Source organism: Protopterus annectens, chromosome 15.part0 (assembly GCF_019279795.1).
Source record: "Protopterus annectens isolate FY-2018-M chromosome 15.part0, PAN1.0, whole genome shotgun sequence".
Classification (NCBI taxonomy): Eukaryota; Metazoa; Chordata; order Ceratodontiformes; family Protopteridae; genus Protopterus; species Protopterus annectens.
The window spans coordinates 624,974,564-625,001,399 of record NC_056749.1 but is presented as its reverse complement, the minus strand read 5'-3'; the positions used below and the strand labels follow the sequence as shown (position 1 = coordinate 625,001,399).

General features: G+C 40.1%; 1 protein-coding gene across 1 annotated transcript in view; it reads left to right on the top strand.

Moving 5' to 3' along the window:
- PLS3 (plastin 3) overlaps nt 1–26,836 on the top strand; it is a 980,136-nt gene that overhangs the window by 709,248 nt on the left and 244,052 nt on the right. The window lies entirely within an intron of this gene.

Below are 26,836 nucleotides of genomic sequence, written 5' to 3'. Positions count from 1 at the left end.
GGCCAGTGCTGGTGTGAGGAAGTTCTGGTAAGGATGAAGTTCAGTTCTGTGAAGTGACACTTTGTGCCGTTTAACACAGGGAAAGGCTTTCAGCTGCCTTTCCTTGGTGAAGAGATGTATTGATGACAACAGCGTTGTTCCTCACTCCACCATACACAAACATATATGCATACAAATGTTTTTGTGTACTGTTTTGTACAATAACTGGTGGCTCCCTGGTCAATGAAAGTGTCTTTTGTATCAAGCTCATTCCTGAACCTGTCATCTAGAAAAAGAAGGCCCAACATGGGGTTGTAAGATCCTTTCCACCAGATTTCCCCAGTACCTAAGCCCTAACCCAATCCTGGTTTAGTGGTGTTTACTGACACGCCATCTTTATTAATCTATTGTTAAGCCAAAGTCTTTGAGATTTTGTTAGCTGGAAAAAGAAAACAGAAAATATTTAATGTATAGGCTTTCCTTGGCGTACCTTTCATATTTTAATTTTGATTCTTTTGGCCAGGAGGCTTCACTGGATAATAGTTATGATTCTCACTAAACTGCCATATTTACATTTGTGGCGACACTAAATGTATACATGTATTGTTCATTAGTCACACTAACACAGAATGTTAGCTCAAAACGGAAATGCCTCATTTATGTCTAATAACTCAGGAAGGATTTTAATGGAAGGAGACAGTTTTGTTTCTAATATCCGATGTGAATGCTGCTTTAATAAATATTTTAATATTTTAAAGAAATGCTTAATTTTAGCATGTTTTGTATAAGCTTCATTAATTTAGTCTGTGTAAAATCTGTAAAGGCAACTACTGTGGACATCTCTGAATTCCATATGTATTTCTTTTGTATTAGCTTGGAAGAATCTTTATTTGAAAATGTTAAGTTGGGTCTATAAAGACTCGTGGCTTTTAATTCTGAATGATCGTTTATTTTTTTGGTAGCGTGTGCTTCTCTAACAACTGTACCAGCTGTGTGCTTGTCAGCTTGGTATGGTAACTTGACTCGCACAGCAGATGCAATGTTTCTGTTCCATACCAGTCCAAGGGGAGAGGGGATCATTGTACTCTTCTCACTTATCTGATGCTTTCCCAAATGTCTGCCCTGGTATTGCCTCCCCTAGTTAACTCCGTTTCAGCCGTAACTGTTAAGTTTTCCTTGATCTTTGTCTGTTCTGCTTCCTCTGTCTGTGACTGGTAAGTCACAAAGACTGACATTACTAAACCACCTTTCATGAGTTCTGTGCACTTAATGTAGCTGGAGCTCACAAAAGCAAGTAATTAGCCACTGTTTATTGTTTAAAAAAAAAAAAAAAAACTAGCAGCTGATATCAGAGTTCTGGGAAGTGCACTTATAATAACTGGTGACAGGGCACTCAAACAAAAAGAAAATGCAGAAATGACATCATATGGCACAGAGACAAAATAGTGTACAAGTACTTAAATGAAAAAACAAGATTGTAGTAAAAGAACTGCCCCACCTTTCTGCAAAATAGTAGTGAACAGTTAGTGATACATCATTATCTGTTATTGCACAGAAGTACAAGACAAGTGCATAAAAGGAATTTATTCATTGCTTATATTTGACATTTGAGTGTTTCATATCCACGAATGCATTGCATGGTGGGAATCTGAATGTAGTTATTGCTTAAGGTATGCATTAATGGTGAGGTGTGTGATTTAAAATGCAACTTGAGAAGCACAGGAAAATCAAAAATAAGGTTTAGTGTTTGAAAGTATGTACTATCGTTGAGAGTATAAAGAAAAGTAAGCATTCCAGACAGCACCACACAAACATTGTTAAAATTGAAAAAATCTTTTTTCCTGAACTAAAATTTCTTTCTGCTTCTCCCTTTGTCTCTCAAACTTATGTTTGTTTGCATGCATTTTAGCTTTCTCATCCTGAATGGTTAAGGGTGAAGTACTTTTTCTTAACATAACATACATTAGTGTTTCTCAGTTTTCTTACATGTTGGACTAGAACATGGCGTCCCTGACCTATTTTGATGCTTCTGATGCAAAAATGTTAATTCATCGATAAAATCCATTCCAAAGGCATCGTACAGCATTTTTTGTTGTGTAAATGTATGTTTTTCCAGACATAGGCTTCTAGTATAAGTTGAGATGCACATGAGCTTTGTCTTTGGAAAAGCAAAGGTGAAAAAAGTAGAAGCATGGAATGAGGATAAAGAACAGACCATGTAAACAAGACAGAAATGGTAAATTAGCTCATGTCTGCAGCTGTTTCAATTAGTGGGCTCATCGGTGTTTTATCTTGTACAACGTCAGTAATATGGTATATTAGGAGAATAGTAATTCATAAAAGTTCTTTTACTAGCACTGGTGTGTAATTTGAAATGAGCAATATCATTGCTTAAAGTGTAATCCTAAACTGTAGTCTACTCTCACATAGTGGCATTTTTTTTAACCAAGCATGCCATGTGTTGTTCCATCAATTTACAGCTTCCTGAAGGGAGCCACCACTTAAGTGGCATTGAAGCTCAATCCTTTGGTTTAGAATCCTGTTTGCAACATACTATTTTAAAGAATGTATGCATACTACTGATTTATGAGCAGTGACGATGACTGTACCTTAGCATACTGTCTCAAGTCTCGCATCGCCCATTAGAACAAAGAGAAATGTCTATGTTTAGACTAGCAAGGTACAGTCCATGTTTAGAGCCACCAGTGTTTATAAAGTAAATTGTAGTCTGTATGAGCTGTGTTTTTTTTTTTTTTACATAATTACGGGGGAAAAGACAGCTGAATTGGAGGGCTGAAGTGCCAGAGAGCCATCGCTCAAGTTGCAGTCTCCTAAAAGATGAGGGATTTTGAGTGCTGTTAAGTATTGTAAAGCAAAATGTGATGCAGACATTTGTGTTCTTTGGCTGTACAGAATGCTAGTACTCGTGCATTGTATGCAAGCATGTGAATTTTTCATCTGGTGTACTTGGTGAGCAGCGTTGGAATATTTGGGTAGTTTTGATGAACCCACTCACATACCAGCACTTCCTCCAAAGTGTTCTGTTTTATTAACGTAGATTATTTGCACACCATGTTTTTGCCTTCTTGTGTAGCACACTTATTTTCTAAGAAGATGATGTATGAATTTTGAAGCTTTAATTGTCTGCATTCTATTTTTAAACTACCACTGCTGACTTCAGGACATTCAGTTTTGTATTTCACATCAGTGGTTCCACACTTAGAATAGCCCCCCTTGTGCAACACACATTGAGTAGGTGTGCAACACACATTGAGTAGGGTTGAGTCAAGCAAGAGTCTGTCATACTTGCAGACTGCAGTAGTGTTTTATTATCATAGGTTACTAGGCTATCGACATGGAGGTCATTTCAAGCCTAGCTGTTTCATCCCAATGTAATACCAGTGAAAAATCTAGTCAGTACCCAGGAATGTATTTAGTAATTCCTGCCCATGTCCTGGAAGGTTGTGGGCATTATCCTTGGTAAGAATTTATGATGCGCCTTCCACTCATCTAGTGTCATAGAGGTGCTCTATACACTTACACTAAAGTCCTGTGCAATCACTTGTATAAGCTTTGGGTGTAGTTACCACTTCCAGCTGGGGGTGGAGCTTGGAATGGTTTTATAACTTCCACTAGTAGGGTATAGTTTGCCTTGGTGAAGTTTAGTCCAACTTCGCCCTTTGCGAGTTCTGGTGCTGGTGCCAGTTCAAAGGCAACTGATTTGTGGGCAGATTTAATTAATGAGGGTCTGACAGTTGCAGTGGTGCATCTGTTTGTCAGGTTAGTGAGGACCAGATCTATCATGTTTGTTCCTCTTGTTGGGGTTTGAACAATTCGTTCCAGGGCATTTGCATTAACATAGTCAAGGAACTGTTGTTCTAGTGAGTTAGGAATAGAGTAGTTTTCCCAGTTGATTGTGGGATAATTTAAACCCCCCATGACCAGTGTGTTTGGCAATATTTGGATTGACTCCATTTTGGTCAAGTAGGCCTCGTGCACATCATGATTCATAGAGGGGGATCTATGACTTGAATGGGGGTCTTACCCACTGTAATCTGAACTTGGAGCAACTCGATGGAGTTGCCCTGTCTAGTGGGGGGGGGGGGTGAATTTATCTCTAATATAAATAGCTACACTGAATCCTTTGGTTCTCGCATGTTTATTTTGCAGTCTAAAGGTGTGGAAGACCAGGGTACTCAGAGGCCTTAAACCAGGTTTTGGTGACTGCACAGACATCTACATCCTTCAGTGGTAGGAGTGCTTCCAGGGTGTGCAGTTTGTGGTGTAGGTTCCTAGCATTTAGCAGCATAACCCTTATTTTGTTATGATTGGCAATTTTCACATCTGCAATTTGGTTTTCGAGACCTAGCCTAAAAAAGGCACTATGGGGAGGCAAAAGCCTTTGCCAGCAGCCAAAAGCCTAGTGGTGTCCGGTGCAAACTGTCTGTGGCAAAGCAGATAGGTTTGTTGACCATGTTGTCCCAGGCTGACATAAACTGGATCCCCTTTGAATGACACCAAAAACTAAGCCAGTTATTGAAATCTGTCATTTTTTGTTTATACTGTGGCATCATTCTAAATGAGGGTAATATAATACTGGTCAAGGCTAGGGACATAACTGCTTGGAACTCACACTCTGAGAGCTCAATCATGTCTCTCTTTATCTCTTTATTTAATCCAATGAGGTATGTATCTGCTCATTCATTCCAACATGAGCTATGACAAGGGTCATAATGGTGGTAGTTGCCGAGAGACCTGAGTGCATGTGTGATCTAAAGAATCCTGGTACTGGACAGGTAGCTGACCTTGACTTTCTCCTTTTCTAACCTGGTGAGTGGAACATCATTGTGTCTCATTATGGAGTCTGCAATGGCAAGAAAATATGGTATCAGTGTTGAACTTTGGGGGCTTGGTAGGTGAGACACTGGTGTTGCTATGCATCTTGGGTGCTGTGGGAACTGTTAGTTGTAGCAGTCTTGTGTTTTGTAGGTCTCTGGTGTTTCAGAAAGTTTTTTGAGAGAACCTCTGTGTATGTTGGCTTATGTGTTGGATGTGTACTATGTGTATGAGTAGTGGTACTATGTGCGCGAGTAGTGGTGGGTGAGTTGCCAACCTCTTCAGCGTTATTGTTTTGAGTGCTAGAGAGCAGGGATTCAAGATTCTTGGTGTAGATGCATGTCTTGCACTCTGTACTAGAGCGAGTTATTAGTAGAGGGTTGTCAGTGTACATGAGGCAGTTGCTACACCGCCCCAGGAGATCCAAGTTAAGTTAACAAGGATGGCAGGAGAGACAGGGGTAGTCCAACTGTCCATAATGCTAGGTTTGAAGAACTGTGCTCTATGGATGTGTATTTCTGATGGGATATTTGGCTGGTGGTTTAATAAGTCACAGCTCACTAGCAATACTACTTAGACCAGAAAGGTAATTAAGGATGAGGACTACACTAATGTACTACAGCAGTATCTAAGGGAAAACTTGTCTAAATTATCTATCTGGTTATGGAGCACAATTGTGCAGCAGTGTTTGATGCACAAACAAGCAGAAACTCATTCAAATGCAGGGCTTAAATACCAGAAGATAAAAACTTAAAAAATAAAATTGTGAAAAAAAATCAAAAGAACCAGTGATGGTGCTTACTTGATGCCCTAGACCAGTCACCCTTCACCAGATGGGTTCCAATCAGCACACTTCTCTCGTTAGAGTGCAGTAGGGCCCTTTCCAATCAAAGATGGCTTGGAAAATGTGCTCAGAACAAGCAGCCACTGCAAACAGACCCAGATGCTTCTAACTTGTATCTGGACTATACTACTGTTGCTAGCTACACTAATTTAGGCAGGAAACACTGAATATATGTTTTAACAGCAGAAAAACAGCAAGGAGACACTAAATGTTTTAAACAGCAAACAAATCAGTTATTTAAAACACTGCTTGGCAGGAAAGCAGAACAAACAGCACAGATGCTTTGCAAACAGTTAAAAGTAGTAACAATTACTATGCAGTCAGTGAAAATAACAAAACAAGCTTTGCAAACAGTGAAAACAGCTGCAAAATATGATTTAACAGGCATAGTAAGACAGAAAAAAGCAGTGCAAACAGTGCAGTTTAGCATACATTACAATATTGAAATAAGCAGAATACAATAAACATCTACCCTACATAGACAGGGTAAAAGCTTGGTCCCTCTACGCAGTCTCATACAGACTCCTCACTCAGAGGTGATATCTGTTTGGCATACAAAGCAATCTGACCCTGCCTTGATGGGACTGCTACATATCCGCAAGTCAAGCTCTGCTTAAGTAACCCACGCTAGCAACCTCAGTCTGGTCGGTGACATCAATAGAACTTGTTGGGACAGGTTTGTGTCCCAGAGACTCCCCATTCTGTGGAATAGACTCGCTGTCCACATTATGCAGAGTACCTCATTATCCCTTTTTAAGTGCAGCCTGAACAACTGGATGGGGAACAGAAAATACAGTTCTAGGATTCCACCTGTGTCCCTGCTGGACAGGGGCGCATAGAGTGCTGACTTGTCGGAACATGGGCTAAATTCTTTGCTAGGCTTGTAAGGCCCTCAGGGCCAATAGCCTAGTAACTTCCTATGATATGAAAAAGTACAGTAATTAGTATAATCAAGCAACAAAATGGGCAACTTATGGTTTGGGGAAGCTCTGAAGCCTCTAGTCGTATGGTATCTCAGCTCAGAGTTGCGGCTGGTAGCCCACCTCATTTCAGCTCAGTTCAAACCATTATCCCTTTTGTCTGTCAATCATATTCAGCTTGAATTACATGGTAGTTGTGCAGAAAATCCCCCAAGGTAGGTACCTACCCTGTGTATCGACAGGGCCATCAGTTGGCCACCCACAGTTTAGTGCAGCAGCCATCTCTTATCATGGCTTCAGTATCACCATTGAAGCTCATTCCAGGTTAAGCAACTCCTCTCTGTCCCCTCCCCCAGTCAGTTTTCCCCCATGCCCAGACCACAGACTGAATCTAGGTTGTGTAGCTTCCCGTCAGGACTTCATCCCGCTGCACATTATAATAGATCACCAAATTTTTAGTCATCATTTTTAATTTGTATCGTAACCAGGAATTTTGTAAGATTGAGACTGCTGCCCATTCTTGTTTTCTTATATGCCTTCCAACTGAGATAATCGGGTACATTTTAAAACAAATGTTTTATAGACTCTTACATATTCAGATTTCCTATGTAAAATTTCCTCTTTCTTGCTTTGCCTTTGTAACTTCCCCTTTTGCTTTCAAATCATCATCACTGTTTATTTTGCAGTTTTGCTAATTTGCTTTCCTTCTTACTCCATCTTGTCCTCCCTTCCCCCAAATACTCATGTAATCCTTTACCTTATATATCACTTGTCTTTTAAAAGCATCATGTTCTGACATCAGTACCTCCTGAATGGAGACACACTAGAAGACATAATTCCAAACAGTTTACTCAGAGTTGCAAATGTCTGTTTAAAATAAAATGAGACCATGCCATTGCCTTACCAAACAGGAGGGCACTGATGTGTACAGAGTACATTCAAGTAGCATATGATCTAATACTTCCATAGGATGAATCCTATAACCACTCAGTAGATGTGCTTAGTTACAATATACACCATGTCATTTCCTGATTTTGATGTATACTACAGTGAAAGGTATATGGAGTCCTCCCCTACTTTAATATCTGATTTAGCTGGTGACATTCCCATCACATGAACACAAGTACTCTTAGCGGACACAAGATATGCAATGCTCACGTTTTTCTCTGACTTATGTCCTTATTACTATGTTCCAGTATGTCCGCTAAAGAACTGAACATTCCTGAAAGACCACCATTTGTCATTATCCCACAAAATGCCAGTTGTGTTTTAGCTATGGATAGACTAAAAATTGCAACTAAATTTGCAGTTGTATAACTTTTTGCCACCACATAACCTTGATCACTTCCTATTATATACTCCAAGGTCATAAGGTATTGCCTAGAGATCAGCACCGCACACAAATTGTACCTTGCATGAAAGCTGTCACTTTTATGACTAGCGTCCCTTTACTAAAGCACTGTGCTCATGTTTATTCAAATAATTTTCTTGTAAGGCTACATTTCAACAATCTAATTTCCTTAAACAAGAAAACTCTGTTCATTTTTAGCTTGATTGCTAAATTTGCATTCCATAGTATAAACCTCATCAACCCTTTATGTAGAAGTTCACTATATTCAGCACCTTAATGCAATCAACAAATACATGATTGAAAGTTTATAAGCATCTTCAGTTAGGTAATGCTAACATGTCTTAAAATTGAAGAACCCCTCCAAATCTTTCAAAGATGGACTGAGTCAGTTTAACAATGTAGTGCAAATTTTAGAAAAAAAAAATATTTACAGATAGCAACTGGGAAATAAACAGCCAGTTCTAACAGTTACATTGACAACAGTCAAGTAACCTCTGCACAACTCGCCTAGTTTGCAAGTAAACCCATGACTGTAAAGCTATGCATCGATATGTAAAGGGGAAGGGGTGCAAGTCCCTTACATACTAGGTGTTGTGCTTCACTACCCTGGTTGTTTCTCCCTGTTTTAGAAGTTCACTACTAATTTTATAAACCAGTGGTCATTTCATATACAGTCATTAAATACCTGACGCAGATAGCTATTTAATTCATTAAACCGTGTATGTTGCGTATGTGAGGTAAACACCTTAACCATTATGCCAACCCATCTACTAGCTTAATCATGCTTAACACTTTTCCTGACCTTTTCAGTATTTTTCATGAGGGGCATATGTCTCCTTACTACACCATTCCTGGAAGTCAGATTCTGACCTAATTCTGACTGCTGATGTTTTAATAAAGGCTACAGCCCAGTTTTGTTCCTGCACAGAATGGCATGACAGACATTGTCCATCATGGAGTAACTGTAAATAAGATCCTGACTTCTTCTACTTCAGCCAGCCTAGGCAGGGCTTTGATCTGACAAGAATGCAGGCCTTCACTTCCATAGAAGATATCTACAATACCATTCTGTGACCCTCACTCTTCTGTTCTCAAATCCACCAACCCCCAAAAAGAAGGGTCTTCCTTGGCATCTGAGGATTCATCACACAACCTTGTTCAATTCTTTGCTAACAAGGTTTTCAAGTAGGATGCTCCACTAGCTGCACTGTCACAGTCTTGACTCCTGTTGTGGGCTAAAATGGAACTGTAGCTCTCCAAGTTCATTCCATCTTGGGGCACCATCTCGGGAGATCATTGGGTTCTGTACATGGACACCTTCATCCATATCCTAGACTTTCAGTCTTCTCCAGTAAGATATTTACTGATGAATTGGAAGAGCTGTTGAGGCCCAAACATATCTGTTGCATTTTGCTTTAGATGCTCAACCTGAAAGGGATCATAACCTTTGCTTACATAGCATCTGGCTGATTTATAGCTTTATAATGTCAGCATTGGGTGCCACGACTTCCAGTAGAAAATATTGCCATTTTGCTTCTTGTATGGTCAAGCATGATCACTTCATGTAATGCTGATGGGGGGTGTCTGTTGTATCCTTACCTGGATGAATGACTGCTTGTGCAGTATCAAGGATCTCCATAAATGCTGCCGCCTTGAGGGTTCTCCCAGGAATGTAAACTGAAAGGTAACTTATTTCAAAGAAGTCAATTCTGTTCCCTGCAGAGAATAATATTTTGTTCAGAAAAGAAAAGAAATGAAGAAACTTCTCTGTCCACCCTTCCAGCCTTTGGAGAGAGAGCCTGGAAGGTCTTAACATCCTAGATGTGGATGCAGCGCAAGTATAGGCTTAGACTGTGCTCTGCCTTCCAGGCCTGATGGTGGGTCTGATCTTAATGGCACCATTTGAATGCCTCAGGATGTAAGCATTACAGTGGGAACATGGTGTTATCAGTGGCTAAAAAGCCACTATGCATTTGTGGACCTATCTTGGGTGCTAGACTCCTGTCCCCAGGAGATGTAGCAGTAAGCAGTCCGCTACCAACCTTTGTGTTTTTTTTTCCTTTTTCTGTAGCCAGGATTGTTACAGTTTTTGATAGTGGATGCTTTTGCGGTGGGAAGCCCACCAAACCCCCCACACAGTGCAAGGAGTGCACTTCCTCTAGAAAGAGGAGCTCCATATCATCCAGCCGGAATTCAGCGCAGGGCTGCTAGCCCTGAATGCTTTGGAAAGAAGCAGCAACTTCTAGGCCTCTTCTTATCTGGTTAGACAGCCAGTTTGTCAAGTGGTATATTCCAGAAGTTGGAGAGGCACAAGGTTGTTCCCTTCTGTGCAGAAAAGTGATAGATGAGGGCACCATTCCCTCATTAGTTCGTATCCCAGGGAAATGTACAGGCTGTTACATGTTCTGATCTGTTTTTTTTCAGTTATCTTCAGGAGCTCAGAATTCAGACGATGTGCCCATTTGCACTCTTCTGGAAGTGATGCCCTCCTAAAATGGATATGTTTTCATTCAGGTAAATGCACCTCTCCCACTCTTACTTTGTTCCATAGGGTAGGGGGAGCTAGTGATGTATGCTTTCCGTTTCTCATGGCAGGGGAGGTTTCTGCATGGATTCTTGCTGATTTCATGTCTCATCTCAAAATTTTGAGAAGATAAACCAGTTTTCTTCACTCCTTTATGGACAAGAAGGGCATAGTTTCAGTCTTTTAAGATGCTAGCAGTGGAAGAAACCTTCCTGGCCCTAACAAATGATGCCCACACACACGCGCACACATGCACACGCACACATGCACACGCGCACACACACACGCACACACATGCGCACACACGCGCACACACACACACACACACACACACACACACACACACACACACACACACACACAGTTGGAAGTATACACAAATCAAACGGTTCTTAATGTACACCCCCCTTATTCCACTGGGTTTGTTCGTTGACATCTCTGAAGAAAGTGAAGGTGCCAGGAAATTAGCAAGGCTTATATTTGCAAGTAGAAAAGACTCTCAGTTGGCTGGAAGATTGCCAATCAGTATCCTGGTCAACCAGCTTGCAGGTGAGTTTGATGCACCTCAGACACTTCAAAAATAAATGTGTGTGTAGTAAGAGTAATAGAATTGCACGAATTATCCATACTGTAGATGTTTATTATTTTATGACCAGCACCTTTATGGGTCTGCATACTTTCTCTTTGTATACTATTGAATATGTTGAAAATTACCTGTATATAACTTTAACTTTATTAATCATATTATTAGAATTTGCTACACTGTAAGTAAACTACATTTTGAGAGTATATATAAATATTTTTATTACTAAAGCTTTTTTCCCTAAGCCTCTGCTGAAAAAGGGCTTTAAGCCTACCCAGTTAACAAATAGATACAAAAAAAAATTAATGAATGGCTTAAAGGGAAACATTAAAGTTGGTAAGTAAATTGTAAGTATTCAGCCTTCCAAGGGCAAATTCAGTTAATTGTTGTAATACTAAGTTGTTGACATTGCTGGGACCTAGATTTTATACTTGCTGGGTCACATTAGATAAGTTGTAAATAAGAATAAATAATCTGCTTAACATACTATCACATCTACTTAATTGGAGTTTACTGGAGAAAAGCATCTAGCCAGGGTTATGATATGGAAGTTTTGGTCGCTGTATTTCAGCAGTCATTGTTTGGGCAGTACTTCTCCTGGCTGTGTTCATATCTCCCTACGCTGTAGTGCAAAATTTTGCTTGCAATCTGTGAGTTACTCAGAAATGCACAATATATAAAACAGTATAGCGGACTTGTTAATACTATCTGACATTGTTTTACTTTTTGTTCTTTTCAAAATGCTTCCCTTGGATTCTTCCTGTAACAACCATTGATTTCTGCTCTTTCTGTAACTACTAGCTTACAGACTTTAGTGCTTCAGTAAAGGTATTTTTTTTATTAATTCTTTTGTCCTGCAGTAGTACACAGTTGTTTGTTCTTGTGCTGTGTCTCTCAATATTTTTTTTTCAAGATGATGTCATTTAGTTGTGCTTTGATGTAATCACCTTTTGAAAATCAAGCTGTAACCAGCTTTTAAAAACAGCACACACATTACATTTTAGTTTGATTGTGATGTAGCCTATTTTTCCTTGCTTTTCGTCTGTCAGGCATTGGAATGTCGCAGATAATCTAGCAGAAGGAGCTTTCTAAACGAGGCCCTCTTGCAGTTAAGTTGTCTGTGATGTTGCAACTTATCAAACTTGTCATGGAAAAAGAGGCCTAACTGCTTGGTCAATGAATTGTTATAATTTATGATTTCAGAAATTGGGTTGCAAATTGAACCTTCATGAATAATTACCTAGTTCGATTGTTTTGGTGCCATACTTAACAACTATGTATTTATTTTTACATTTGTTAACCGGGGTAGTCCGTCTGGGCTCAGAGCCCTTTTTCAGCAGAGACACTAGGAGAAAAGCTGCAGGAAAGGTAACCTAACAATTCAAGTTGTTTGATACTTAACTGTACAAAAACAGAGAGAAATATACAATATGAATATACACAAGGCGAAAGTACAGTATTTTGAGAATGCCGTAACAATATGATTGAGAAATTTGGTTAGCATTAAGTTATTTACAAGGAATGTAGCAATGCCTAATATATATATATATAAAAAAAAATAGATTAACATCATGGCATAGTACAACAAAGATGCATTTAATAGCATATGTACTTACTGCAGAGAGAGAGAGAGAGTAATATATGTAGACTGTTTAGGTAGATACCAGGCAGGTATGTTAATTGAGAGAAGAAGAAAAATTCATTAGGTATGCATGTTCAAAATGCATTTTTAGTTTCTTTTTCAATTTGCCACTTTTGGTAGTGGAGCGAAGGGACAGTGGAAGATTGTTCCAGGAGTATGCAATTGAATGACACTAAAGTATTTTTGTTTGGCTTGGTCACCTGCAGAAGGTTTTGTTGTGTGCTTCTGAGGTAACGATTGGGTGTGTAGGGTGTAATTATGGATATAAGGGCAGGAGTTGAGACTATTTAGGATGCTGTGTGTAATTTGTAGTTGTGATATTTGAAGCATGTGGTGGAGCTCAGCCCATCTTAAGCTTTTCAGGGATATACAGTGATGGGATTTGTATATATTACTGGCTGTGAATCTTGCTATCTTGTTATAGATGGTTTCTAGTTTTGGTTAAGAGATTATTTTGGTGGTTAATATATATGGGAGCAGCATACAGTAGGAATGGTAGAATAAACATTTGAGCCAGTACAGGTCTAGATTTGTTAGATATATATTTGTTGTTGCAGTATAGACCACCTAGTTTTTAATTGGACTTTTTGATACAGTTTAAGATATGTAGGTCGAATTTTAATTGGTCTATAGTAACACCCAGCAATTTGGTGTTTGAGTCAGTGGTGGTGGTTGTATTATCTAAGGTTGAGATGAAGTTGTCTTGAGCTGGATTGAGGTGTTTTGGAAGGAAAAGAAGCTTGGCCTTTCTGGAGTTGAGAGAAGGTTGTTAGCCATTGTTCTGCTAGGTGCAGAGTGAGTGACAATGTGGAGATTATATACATCGTCGGAGGTGTTAATAATTGTGGAATCGTCTACGTACTGTGTTAAGGTAGAGTGGGGGCAGGAGACATGGAGCTTATTTGTAATATTAAAAAGTAGGGGCCCAATGATAGAACCCTGGGGAACCTCGTCTTAAGATGAAAAGGGGAGAAGGATGTTTGCCATCTGACGGACAGATATCTGTTTGAGAGGTAGCTGTTAAACCAGGAGATAGTAGAGGTAGAGAGGTAGTTTGGATAGTTTGTTTAGGAGGATGGGATGGGAAACTGTATCAAATGCTTTGGATACTTCAAGGAATAGAGCTGATAAGAGTTTATTATCTCTGGCTTGGGCAGTGTTGTGTGTAAAAGATGGAATGATGGAAGAGATGAGGTGGGAGATGGAGTCTTTATATAAAGAGTTTCTGGTTTAGTAAGCTTTTCTATTGTTTTGATGAAAAAGTTAAGTAGACTTGCAGTTTCATTAGAAGGTTTGTTGGGGAAGGGGTTTGGTGAAGGGGGTTCCCTGGAGATAGAGTGCTAGAATTTGTTCGGGTTGGAATATGGGTTGCTCAGAGATTTTTAATGATTTTTTTTTCTAGTAGGACCTGCTTTTTTATTTTGTTGCGAAGCTGTTTATATAAGTTCAGGTGGAAAGCTGAAGCTTTTTTTTTTCATGCTTTCCGGGCACTATCTGTGTTGTTCATAAGTGATCGAGTTGCCTGGTTTAGCCATGGTGCATAATTACATTTTATCCTAATTTTTCTACTGGGAGCCAGGGTGTTAAGGATTTCTAGGAATACATTGTTGAAGCTTTGGTCAGCCTCATTAAGGGGTAATGTGTGTAGGAATAACCAGTTTACAGTGGACAGTAATTTGTTTAGGGTGACAGGATTGTAGTTTTAAGGTTACGAGATTCTTTGTATTGGTGGCTCTTGTTAAGATCAGGAGAGTGTCTTACTACTGAGGTAGAGAAGTGCTCACTAAGAGAGTTAGGTAGGGTGGAAGGGTTATGATAGCACTGGGGGTTGGATACTAATATCCACTCCATAACAGGGCCATTCTGGGAATTTGTTTGCTGGTGCATGAGTGAGGTGTTAAGCTGAGTAAAGCCATAGAGGTTTATAGAGTAGCTAGGGGATGCAGTATTAACAAGGTTCCAGTCAATATTCATATCCTCAAGGATGATGGTTTCATAGGGAATGGATATAGAAATCCAAGAAAGAAACTGCTGGAGTATGGGAATGTTTTTACCTGGGGGTATGTAGATTGTTGCAATGACAAGTTTTTTTGTGTTGATTTAGGTTACAGGTTGCTATAAGTATTTCAGCAGGGGAAATATCCGGGATGGCTATTGAGAGGGGGGAGAGAGGGTGATGGTCAGAGAAGAGTATAGCTACTTTTTTTTTAACTTCTATCCTGTTGAACAATATTATAACCGGGGGGAGAATTTTGCAGTTTAATATCTCCGATATCGCAGAGGATTCCATTCCCTCTGCTTCCCCTCCAGAAGATTTTTCTTTTGGTGAAACTTTGCACACACTTGGGAGCATTTCCACTGGAAAATGCCAGGATTACTCTGACTCTAAAAAGAGGCTTAGGGAATACTTACTCCTTCCTCATACAAGCCTTTAGCTATCCCTCCTGTTCTGGACATTGTAGATGATGCTTTCTTGGAATATAGCCTTTCCCCCAGACAGTTTACCTCCAGCTCCCAGAAAACATGACAGGTATTGCAGAGTACCTGACTCTCTCAAGTTCCTCTTCAAGAATCCTACTGTGGATCCAGAGACCATTTCCCAGGGACCAAAAGGCATTAAGGCTACTGCTGCAAAAAATCCTACCCCTTCTTATAGAGATTCTAGAGCCTTGGACAGATGGGTAAGAAGTTTATACACTTATTCCACTTTGCCATTAGGGCTTTAAATTGCCAGTTTCATATGTTAAAGTACCAGCAGCGTATTATGGGACTACTTAAACAGAAAATTATGTTGATTCCAGACTGTGCTGAACACACAGAATTGCAGAATTTAATGCATTCTGCAGAACAAGTTGGTAAACATACTTTGCAATGTGGTTTTGACTCTCTACAAGCATCTTGCAGGGCTGCTGTCACTGGGTCTGTACTTAGAAGGCATGCTTGGCTAAAGGAGCAAAACTTGCCAGATCATGTTAAAGCTAAATTACTGGATGCTCCCTTAAACCAAGACCACCCGTTTGCCAACAAAGCAGAAGAAATCCTCAAAAGGATGGAGGAAAAAGCAAAATCTAAATCTGTTAAAGATTTCCTACAAGTACAGCCTCCCAGATTTAGTAGGCATTGGCCTTCAAAGAGTTGGTCCTTTCCAGTCTCTTCCAGGCCTTCTCAGTCCAAACCCAGGAACAGCAGACCACCTAGGTTACAGTCTCAGGCTACGTACACGCCTAAGCTGTGGGGTGCTCCCACTTCCAAAGCAGGGAGTAGTAAGCCACCCCTCCTACGGAAAAATGGCACAATGACTTGACCTTAACCCTTCCAAGCCCTGCTCAACTGTCTGTTCCCTTAGGAGGAAAGCTCGCCCTGCATGCAAAAAACTGGGAACTCATTACCCAGGACAAATGGGTTTTGAATATAGTTTCCCAAGGATACAGATTCCACTTCCACACCCTACCAACCCTAAACGGTTTGCCAGACCTACCCCCAAATCAGTGGGCGGAGGCCCAACAGCAGATTATCTCTCTTCTGGGTGTCAGAGCTATTCAACCTGTCCCAGCAGAATAAACGGGACAAGGTTTTTATTCAAGATTTTTCCTGGTACCCAGAAAAGACAGCTCCTGGCGTCCTGTCCTGGACCTCTCTATTCTAAACACCTTTCTGGTAATCCCAAAAATTCAAAATACTAGCACTTCAACAGCTCCTTTCTATGCTACTCAAAGATGCCTGGTTGGCAACCTTAGACTTAAAGGAAGCTTACCTGCACAATTCAATAAGGGAATCTTGCAGGAAATGCCTACACTTCAGGGCAGGCTCCATACACTTCCCTTTGGCTTATCTACTGCACCCAGGGTATTCACAAAGTGTCTAGCTCCAGCTTTTGCATTTTGTAGGCAGAGAAATATTCAAATACACCCATACTTAGGACGATTGTCTGATTCAGGCAGAAAACCAGGACTTGCTATTAAAACATCTGGCATTCGTAAAGAAACTTCTAACCTCACTGGGGGTACACCATAAACAAAAAGAAATCTCAACTAGTACCCTGCCAACAGATTGTATTCCTGGGAGCAAGTTTGAACACAACTTCCCAGATGGCTTTCCTCACTTCAGAGAAACTAGTTTAGTTTGACAACCTACTTCAAACTATTGGCCACAAGGACTCCGCTATCTGTAAGGAAAATTCTGGAAGCCCTGGGGTTCATGGCCTCTTGCATTCTACTAATTCCATATGCAAGACTAACTGCATATGAGGAAAACTACAATGGTATCTACAAAGCCTATGGTGTCAACATTCTCAGGACCTGGAATCAATGATTCCTATCATTCCTTGCATAAAGATGGAGTTCCTTTGGTGGGCAGAGGCCTGCTACCACAACAAGGGGATCACTTTCACTCTACCCCCTGCCACCCAAACCCTAACAGCAGACGCATCAGACTATGCATGGGGGGCTCACTTGACAGGGAAGTGCATTCAGGGCAAATGGAACCCAAGACAGATGCACCTGCGTATCAACCAAAAATAAATGTTAGTTGTACAGAATTCCCTGACAGCCTTCAAAGACCGCATTCTTCCAGGACAACTATTGGTAGACAGACAACACCACAGTTATGTGGTACATAAACAAGCAGGGGGGAACCCACTCGTACCCTGTCTACAGACTAGCCATGGCTCTGTGGAACACAACCTTGAGCTACAAAGTGCACCTACAAGCTCAATTCCTGCAAGGCAAGCTAAATTCCCTGGCAGATGACCTAAGCAGAAATCTCATGGACCCACACGAATGGAAACTGGAACCAAAAATATTCCACCTCTTGAGGAACAAATGGGGGACTCCAGAGGTAGACCTGTTTGCCTCCCCTCAGAACTACCAATTGGACAAATTCTGCACAAGAACTTCCCACAGTCAAGCTTGGAAAGAGGATGCCCTGGAAAGCCCATCTGTTTATGCTTTTCCCCCTCTGCCTCTCCTCTTAAAGGTTCTGCAAAAGATCAAACCGGACAAGCCAAGGACAATACTGATTGCACCAGACTGGCCATGCCAGCACTGGTACCCCCCCTTTTGCACAGTATGTCACTGCTGGCACCATGGCACCTGCCTCAGACCCCTTCCCTGCTGTCCCAGCAGGTGGTCCAGATTCTGCACCCTCAGCTTCAAACCCTGAACCTTACAGCCTGGCTAATTTCTTGAGCTCTCCAATAGCTTCCCTCAGTAAGCAGGTGCTAGATGTCATTCTGGAGGCAAGGAGGCCTTGTACTAGAAAATCCTATGCTGAAAAGTGGATAAGATACTGTTCCTGGAGCCAAACTCGGGGAATGGGCACAACAGTGCCCAGCTTACCTCATATTCTTCAGTACTTAACAGAAATGCTCCACAAGGGCCTATCCTTCTCATGAATTAAAATTCATGCCTCTGCCATTTCAACACATTATAATACTGAGCCACCCCCCTTCTCTCACCCCCTGCTAAAGCAATTCCTTAGAGGGGCCATACATTTAAGACCCCCCAGGAGAGCCCCCTACTCCAGCCTTGGACCTTAACTTTGTATTGGAAAAGCCCACTCTCCCTCCCTTTGAGCCAGCTGCAACTGCAGAGTTGAAATTCCTTTCTTGGAAAACAGCCTTCCTTCTAGCCATCACTTCAGCAAGAAGAGTGTCTGAATTACTGGCCATCATGGCAGTGGAATCCTTCATTTTCTTTCATGCAGACAGGGTTTCCCTCAGGACCAATCCTTCCTTTATGCCCAAGGTGGTGACTATTGTGACCCTAAATCAGTCCATTCATTTGCCTACTTTTTTCCCCAATCCACAAAACAAAGGTGAACAAATGCTGCACTCTGGACATGCACAGACAACTTAGATTTTATTTGGACAGGACTAAGCCTCTCAGAACATCTGAACAGCTGCTAGTTGGCTTTGCTGCAGGGGCAGAGGGGAAGGCCATTTCAAAGCAAACCATTTCTAAATGGATAGCCCATTGCATTAATTTCTGCTACAAGCACCATTGAAAACCTACCCCACAGGGGATAAGATCACATTCCACCAGGGCTCTACAGCCTTTCTCAGAAGAGTCCCTACCAGGGACATCCTAGAAGCTGCTGCCTAGAGCTCTGTACATACATTCATCAAGCATTACCACATGCCTGTTTTTTCTAAATCCAGAGCTGGTTTTGCTACTGCAGTCTTACAGGGCTTAATAGTGGGCCCTAATGCTCTCTAACTTCCTCCTTCCTTCCTTAGCTTTAGGAATCAACCCAAATGTGATGACTGCAACAGTGAAACATGAAGAACATAGTACAGTTGTGTACACTTACCATAAATATAGATGTTCGAGTGTATTCACTGTTGCATTCGTGGTTACCCACCCTCCAGCCATCTGACTTCTCTTGGCTCTACCTTTCCTCCTTGTTTGGTGTATTTGTCTTCTGGTGTATTTGCTTTTTGATGGAGGTGTACCATAACATATAATTGCTTCCTATTCTGGGGGCACCTGACATCTGGGGCAAGAAAAACTGATGTAATAGTGTCGACTGCATGTTTTATAACCCTGACAACTTGATGTTATGGAAGAAGAGAGAGCATCCGACGCAGGAATCCAAGACTCTGGTATTTAGGCTGGCCGAGGGCTACCTGTAGGCAGATGCCCAAATGTGATGGCTGCAACCGTTAATGCACTCAAACATCTACATTTATGGTAAGTGTACACAACTGTATTTTCTTATTTTCGGGCCTATGTCCCCCCATTATTTTTGGCTTCATCCAGATTTCTTATACCAAAAGGTGGAGAGGTATGCTTGTTGCAGCTGTCCCCCTTGACATTGAGACATTGCCGCATCTATATATTTTTCATTGACATTGTTGTATTGTTTGCCTGTTGGAAAAGGCCATTGGAAGACCACAGACTTGTAAGAACATTTCAGAATGTGCTTTCCCTTTAACAGCCCCAACATCCTTCTACAGCTCCCATCTTTTGCTTCATATCCTTATCTGATACAAGGTAGCCATCACTATTAGACCCTCAAATGTAGTATGCCTGCCATTCTAACAGCAACCCTAACTTTCAGTGTAATCACTGCACATAATTATACAGAAAATTGCATACAGACAAGTATTACCATCCCAACAGTCTTAAAACACTGGCTCATGCATCCTTGTGTCCTGTTTCACAGTAAGCACAACTGGGTGAATATTCTCAAAGCTAGCACCTGCCCTGAATGTCAGATGGACAATGACTGTATAGAAGATTATATGTAATGTACAATGTTTGTAACTGAAAATGTTGCTACAGTTGGTTTTAATTTATATAAATATATGATTGCCTAAGTCACAAGTGATAATTCAATAAATGTTTCTTTAACAAAAAAAAAAAATAGAACCTACCATGTGGAGTAATCTCCTGTTTTACTTAAACAGTGGTGGCCACCTTCCAGCCCAGAGGTCACATGTGGCCTTGCAGCATCCTTGATGTGGCCCTTTCCCAAGCTATAACATGTGGATAAGCAGGTGATGAGATAGTGAAACATGTCTGCCATCTACTTTTTCTCCACACAGCAACAACCACATCAATCACATTTTTAGCTGACAGATTTGCTAAGCATTACTGAATGCAGTTTAGATTTTGGGATTAATTTTATTGTGCATTGTACATGCCTTGTGTAACAAAGCCATGTAGAGCAGGGGCTTGTATACATTATTATCCAGAGCAGTGTGCTGCCATTCATATAACCAGTTTCATGAAATGGCATTTTAAAGTCTGCATTCTTTTGTCATTCTGAAACTCGCCTCTCCATGTACTGTTCTAACAAGCAGCACACTTCACCCTTCCTTGAGTCATTCCCACTATAAATCCACTTCTGTCTTCACAGGGCACACCAATTAAGGTGCTTCTGAATAGTTTTCAATACATAAATTTCATGTTCATGTTAACTCCTGCCTAAGCCATTTGCCAAATAAAAATGTAAATTGAGATGTCCCCAAAACTTTCCTTCAGTCTTCGTGATGTTTCTTACTGAGGTACTTAAGTATTTATTTTACTGTTTTACTAATCTAATTATTTTGTGAGCTGTTTTATTTCTTTTTGAACATTTTCCTTAAAAGGCACATTTGTGCCATTTGTAAGTGTAATGCCATTTTATGATGTGGAGGAAGGTTTGAGGCAGGGATGTGCCTGTAATCATAGTTTGTGATTCTGAAGCTAGCATAAGGATGCCCATGGTGCTTTCCGAAACAAAATTTCAGCCCCGCTGCTCTAGTTTGGCCTTCTTAAGACCTTTACTCCTACTACATTAGGTTCATAGGTAGGTACTAGGCTATTGGCCCTAGGGCCTATATAAGCCTAGCCAAAAGGTACCCTGGCTTTTGCCGCCCAAGAGAATTAATTTCCTGTGCCACTGTCGAGCAGAGCCACAGAAGTGATCCCCGGAGTGAATTTCCTATCTCCCATCCAATCATCAAGATTTTTCTTGAGTGCTAATGAGGAGCTTTGTTTGATATAGATAGGTAGATTGTTCCATAGTATGGGGAAGTCTCTGGGACAGGAATCTATCCCTCCAGCATATTCTGTTTATTGTGGTGACCAGGTTTAGGTCTCTAAAGCATGTAGCTCAGAGGGATTGGGATTTCTTTAAGTGGAGCATGCCCAAAAGCTCTGGGTTTGACATAGCTTTGTGTGTTAGGAAGAGATCGCCTCTGAGTAGGCAATATGCGATGGAGTAAAGCTGCAGTTTTGAGACTGTCTGCGTAGGGCATCTGTTTGAGGCTGGTAATGCTCTTTGAGAGGTATTTCTGCGGCCTTTCCAGTTGTTGTAGATGTCTTGTGAGGTACATACCAAAAGGGGCATTGTATTCTATAATGGGTCTAATGAGTGACTAGTAGAGGGGAACAATGACCTCTTTTTTTTCCTGGATGAGAAACCTTTTGTGATGAGGTGTGCCACATAGAAGGATTTCCTGACTACTGTGGCAATGTGATTATCAAAGGAGAGACTACTATCCACCTGTGTCCCAAGGTCTCTTATCACACTTTCAGTGTTAAGTAGACTACCGCCTATGTGGTAGTTCATGGGTACAGAGTTTTTGCCAAAAGGGATGACAATATACTTTCTGGCACTGAGCTTGAGGCCATGGCTTTGACACCAGGCATCTGTCTCAGCGAGGCCCTTTTGTAGGATGTCCACATCTTTTGGAGTTTTGATTATGGCTTCTAGTTTGCAGTCATCTACGGACTTCATTAGCCAAAGACCTTCTGTGTTAGCCTGTACTTCAGAGAAGTAGATACCAAACAGGAGAGGACCCAGGACTGAACTCTGTGGTACTCCACTTATCACTGGTCCATGTGGACAGTGGCAGTTACCATTTGTTTTTATTCCAGATGAATTAAAACAGGTTAAATATGACTCTTGGAAACAGTGTTTTAGAATATCCAGAGGAACTGAAAATTATTTTAGAACTTCATCTGAAAAGTTAGATTAAATCTGCACTTTATCCACTTTTGCTTATAATCAGATTTGTTTATGCATTGTTTATACCTGATTACATGTAACAATTGTACATAATCTGATTTCTTGTACTCTACCTTGTGTCCAAAGGTCATAGCTGAAAAGTTTCCATGGACAAGCCCACCCCCTACACAGTTAGCTGGAAAAACACATACATATTTCATTGTGGTTCTGTCATCATAATAGCATTACTTGACAATTGTTTCTCCTCAGAATTTTAAATGTACTTTGGGACAGCTCCAAAACAGTAATGCAAAAAATAACGTATAAAGTAACACTTTCTAGAAAGTTGAACTTTCAGGCTGTTGTACAGAGTTGCCTGTCACTTTTATTTCTTTACCTGAACATTTTCCGTACTTCTCTTCCTAATAAAAGGCGTATGGGGTTTCTAGTTAGAAAATTATTGAAAAATGCTCATATTGAAAAGAGTAGATAAGCAACTATTCAGAAATACACTATTTTAAAAAAAAAAAAGTTCTTAATGTTTTGCAGGAGAGAACAGCTGTTTGGCTCCTTCTCTCACATGTAGCTCCCTTCTTTACTAACTTTTAGGTTGTATCACATAGAAGATACGTACGCATTGTTTGACAAATAAGACATTTTTACCTTAAGTATTCTGACCATGGAAATATGTACAGTAAACTGGGTGTAGTCAGATGCAAGAAAGTCTTACCCACCTCCCACACACACACACAAAATACTTTGTCCAATTTTGAGCATTTTTTTTTTAATTTCTTAAAGTATGTCTTCCCGGAAGTCAAACTTTCCTGTTTGAAAAGTCAACTGTATGTGTGTAGTCAAATGCTATTCTTCCATTTATTCATGTAGTGCTGATTTATATATATATATATATATATATATATATGTGTGTGTGTGTGTTTATATCTATATACGAATGGGCACAAGTCCCATTTTAAGTGGAGTTCTGGGGAGAAATGCTCCATTTTATAGAATGAGTAAAATGCATACATAGACTAGTAATGAAATGACAGTTAATCAAATCAAAAATACAATAAAATATTAGTTAATAGAACGTACACTGCCGACAAGCCTGATAAACGCTCCGTTTCCAAGCTCCAACAATATAAAAAGTATAAAACAGCAAAATGATGGAAATGGAGTGAAGTAGGATAAAAACGTAATACTTTATTCTCCAATGGCCAAAATATCAGAAAATAGATAAGCGCTTTCGCTTATGAGCTTCATCAGATCTATGATGCATCACTTTTCAAACTAAATATATACAATTCAAAAATCCATATGGATCTATGTACCATAGATCTGATGAAGCTCATAAGCGAAAGCGCTTATCTATTTTCTGATATTTTGGCCATTGGAGAATAAATTATTACGTTTTTATCCTACTTTACTCCGTTTCCATCATTTTGCTGTTTTATACAATAAAATATTAGCCAACATTGATAAACTTGAGTGTAATTTTCAAAAGGAAACCTCTCTAAATAGATATTTAGATGGAAACTGTGAAGTAATTATCGGATGAAGGTGGTTACAAATTATGGAGCATTGAGAAGGTCCTGGTAATATGGTGTTAGAAAAATGCATAATTGCAATATGCATGTTTAGTGCATTAAAGGCTTAAAAGGGTTATTACATTTATTCTGTTCATGTTGTATGAATCTGCACAGCTACTAAAGACATTTTGATTATGCTTATACCATGAAAATATGTGCAGCCATGATTCTGCTTATGCCATGAAAATATGTGCAGCTATTAGAAACTTGATAAGAGACATTTTATTCCGCTTATGCCATGTGAAAATGTGCAGCTGTTAGAAGCATTGATAAAAGAACAATAGATGTTTGAAAAGCTTAACCATAGTCAGCATTACTTGTACCAAAGCTAGAAATGTACCTTGAATCTAGACAAAATGTAACATGTATATTAGAACTGTACAATTGAAGAATTGAAGAACCAAGGAGGGCTAAAATAAGCCCAAGGCCAGGTTGTTTTTCTCAAATGTTTTTGCAAGACAGCAATAATCTGACCATGTTAGCAATAAGTCTGGTAACATTTTCTGTGTAACGTACAGAAAGCTGTGTCCGACTACGTCAGCAGTAGATTTAGTAACATTTTCTGTGTGACATGAAGAGAACTGTATAAGAATAACATACTGAACTCCAGAAAATCAGACAAACCTTGTACCTACATGCTTTGTCTCCTTGCTGCAAGTAATAAAGGATGCCTTGCTTGAACCTAGCATGCATTGGTCTTTGAAGTTTTTCTTTTACATATGGAGAAACGATAGTGGACAGGTGTAGGTGATGGTCCACTATCTTTGAGACTGTGAAGTAGTAGCTGAATTATGGCCAGTTACTTGAAAAGTGGTGACAGTAAGGGTTTGGAGATTTTTCAGGAATATAGCATATACAGAGCCAGTATCTCAGTAAGTAGGACTTTAGTTAAGTTTTAAATGAGTTTAGACCATATTCTTGTTGTCTTGCTAGTGGGTTGAAATTCCAGAATTTAGCAATGTGGTGGGAGAGTAGTGATTTGCCAGAAGAATTGTTTGGCTTGGATACATGTAATAAGAATGCCCAATGATTGTAGTGGCTTGGAAAGGTTATATATTTTTATGAGGTTGGAGATGGATGGACAGTTGTAAACGCACAATGTTATTGCTGTGTGGAAGTTGTGGAAATTTCAGCCACTGCAATTCCCTTAGGGCTGTATAGTGGTGGGTTCTGTTTGGAAGGTTGGCAGCAAATTGTGCTATTTTGTAGCAACATTTCTCAAGTTTGCTTAGCAAGGTCACCTGGATGTTAAGGGTGGGTGCGGAATATATTAGAGTAGGCAGAAGAAGAGAGGAGACGGCGTGTTTTGTTTTAGTGTCTTGAGAGGAAGGTTTGGGCTCTATAGGGAGAATGTAGTGTTTGGTGTAGTTTTTTTCAATGTATTTTGGATGCGTCATTTTAGGGTCTCATGTATACAGATGCCCATCAATTTAATGTGTGTGACAAGTTCAGTTATTTCTTTTGTTGGATGAGGTAACTAAGAAGGAGGTTCTGTTGATTGTAAGCTGTTTGGGAGTAAATAGGATTAGCTTGGATTTATTTGGGTGTAAGAATAGCTGGGCAGAGGTCAGCCAGGTTTCAATAGGGAAGGACTCCCGAGTAAGGTGTTTGATGTTTTTTGCAATGCAGATAACTGTAGAATCATCTGCATACTATACTAGGAATGGAGTTTTACAGGCTTTATTTAGGTCATTGATGAAGATGATGGAACATAGGTCCCAAGATTGACCCTTCTGGTACACTGGGACAGTAAGGAAGTATGAGATGTCATTTGGTCACTTCATAGCTTGAGCTGTATTTTGTAGGAAGCTATGGAACCATAATATAGTAGTGATGTCAAGTCCTAAGTTATAGAGTTTGTGTAAGAGAATGGCGTGAGGGACTGTGTAAAAGCCTTGGATAAGTCAAGGAATAGAGCAGACACTAGGTTTCCATTATTCCTGTTTCTGTTTACTGTATTGGTGAAACCAAGTAAAATGGTAGAGGTACTGTGGTGGGGGCAGAAGCCATGCTGAAGTTGAGAGGAGGTTATGTTCTGTGATGTAAGATTTAGGACTGGCTACATTTCTCAAGTATTCCTGATGGGGAGAGATGGATGGCTGTGGGCCTGTAGTTTGAAAGTTCAGTTGAATGCCCCCCTTTGTGGAGGGAAACAATGTGCCTTTTTTTTTCAGTGGGTAGGGATGTATGATTCACTGATGGAATGATTTATTAGAATTGAAATGGGGTAAACTGTTTCTTCTGCAGCCATTTTAAGGTACTCTCCAGGTAGTGGGGATTGGTTAGAAGGAGAGGTTATGAAGAGAAGACTGATGGTAGGTGATGATGTCTGGTTATTGGTATTAGGGGAATCTGAGTAGTGCTGAGAGTGACTGAATGAAATGGGAGTTAAAAACATCTGCAAAGTTGGTAGAGGAGTTGGTGTTCAGTGAAGGACATGGTTTAATAAGTGTGGCTGTGACTGACTGGTTGGTTTATAGAGGACCAGAATGTTTTGGGATTTTTATAGTTTTTGTCGCAGGTCAGTATAGTATTTTTTTAATCTAACTTTGACTTTTGGTTTGGTTTGTGAGTTCCCTGAATTTTTGAAAATTTGTTAGGGTTTTATTGGACAGCTATGTATTCCAGGATTTCCAAGTTTCATAAGGTTTGGCTCTAACTCACTTTTTCTGAGTTAAGCATGTTCATTTAGGAAATTCAAGAAGGAAGAATTAAAGAGCTACTGCATCATCTAGTTTCTAGTATATTTTGGAGCATTCCATTTATTTAGTTTGGTAGGAGATGTCTATGCTGAAATGTGGAAGCTTTTGAATATTAGTTTGCTTTCGTATTACGTAGGTAGGGAGATGATTACTTGGGGTATCTGGAAGGATACCTGAGGTAAAGATCTTGAGGCATAAAGGTAAAAATCCAGTAAAATAATGTTCCCTTAGTAGTAGTTTTATTATAAATGGTGGAAAGGGGTGGCTAGCTATGAAGGACTTTAGAGATTTATTGATTGGTTAGGCAGGTGAGAGGAGAGAGTGAGAGATGGTCAATATTAAAATCACCCAGCATTAATTTTTCTTCAGAGATGTTTGAGACCCAGCAGAAGTCTTCTGCAGTAGAGGTTATAATCTGTTCGAAAATGGGC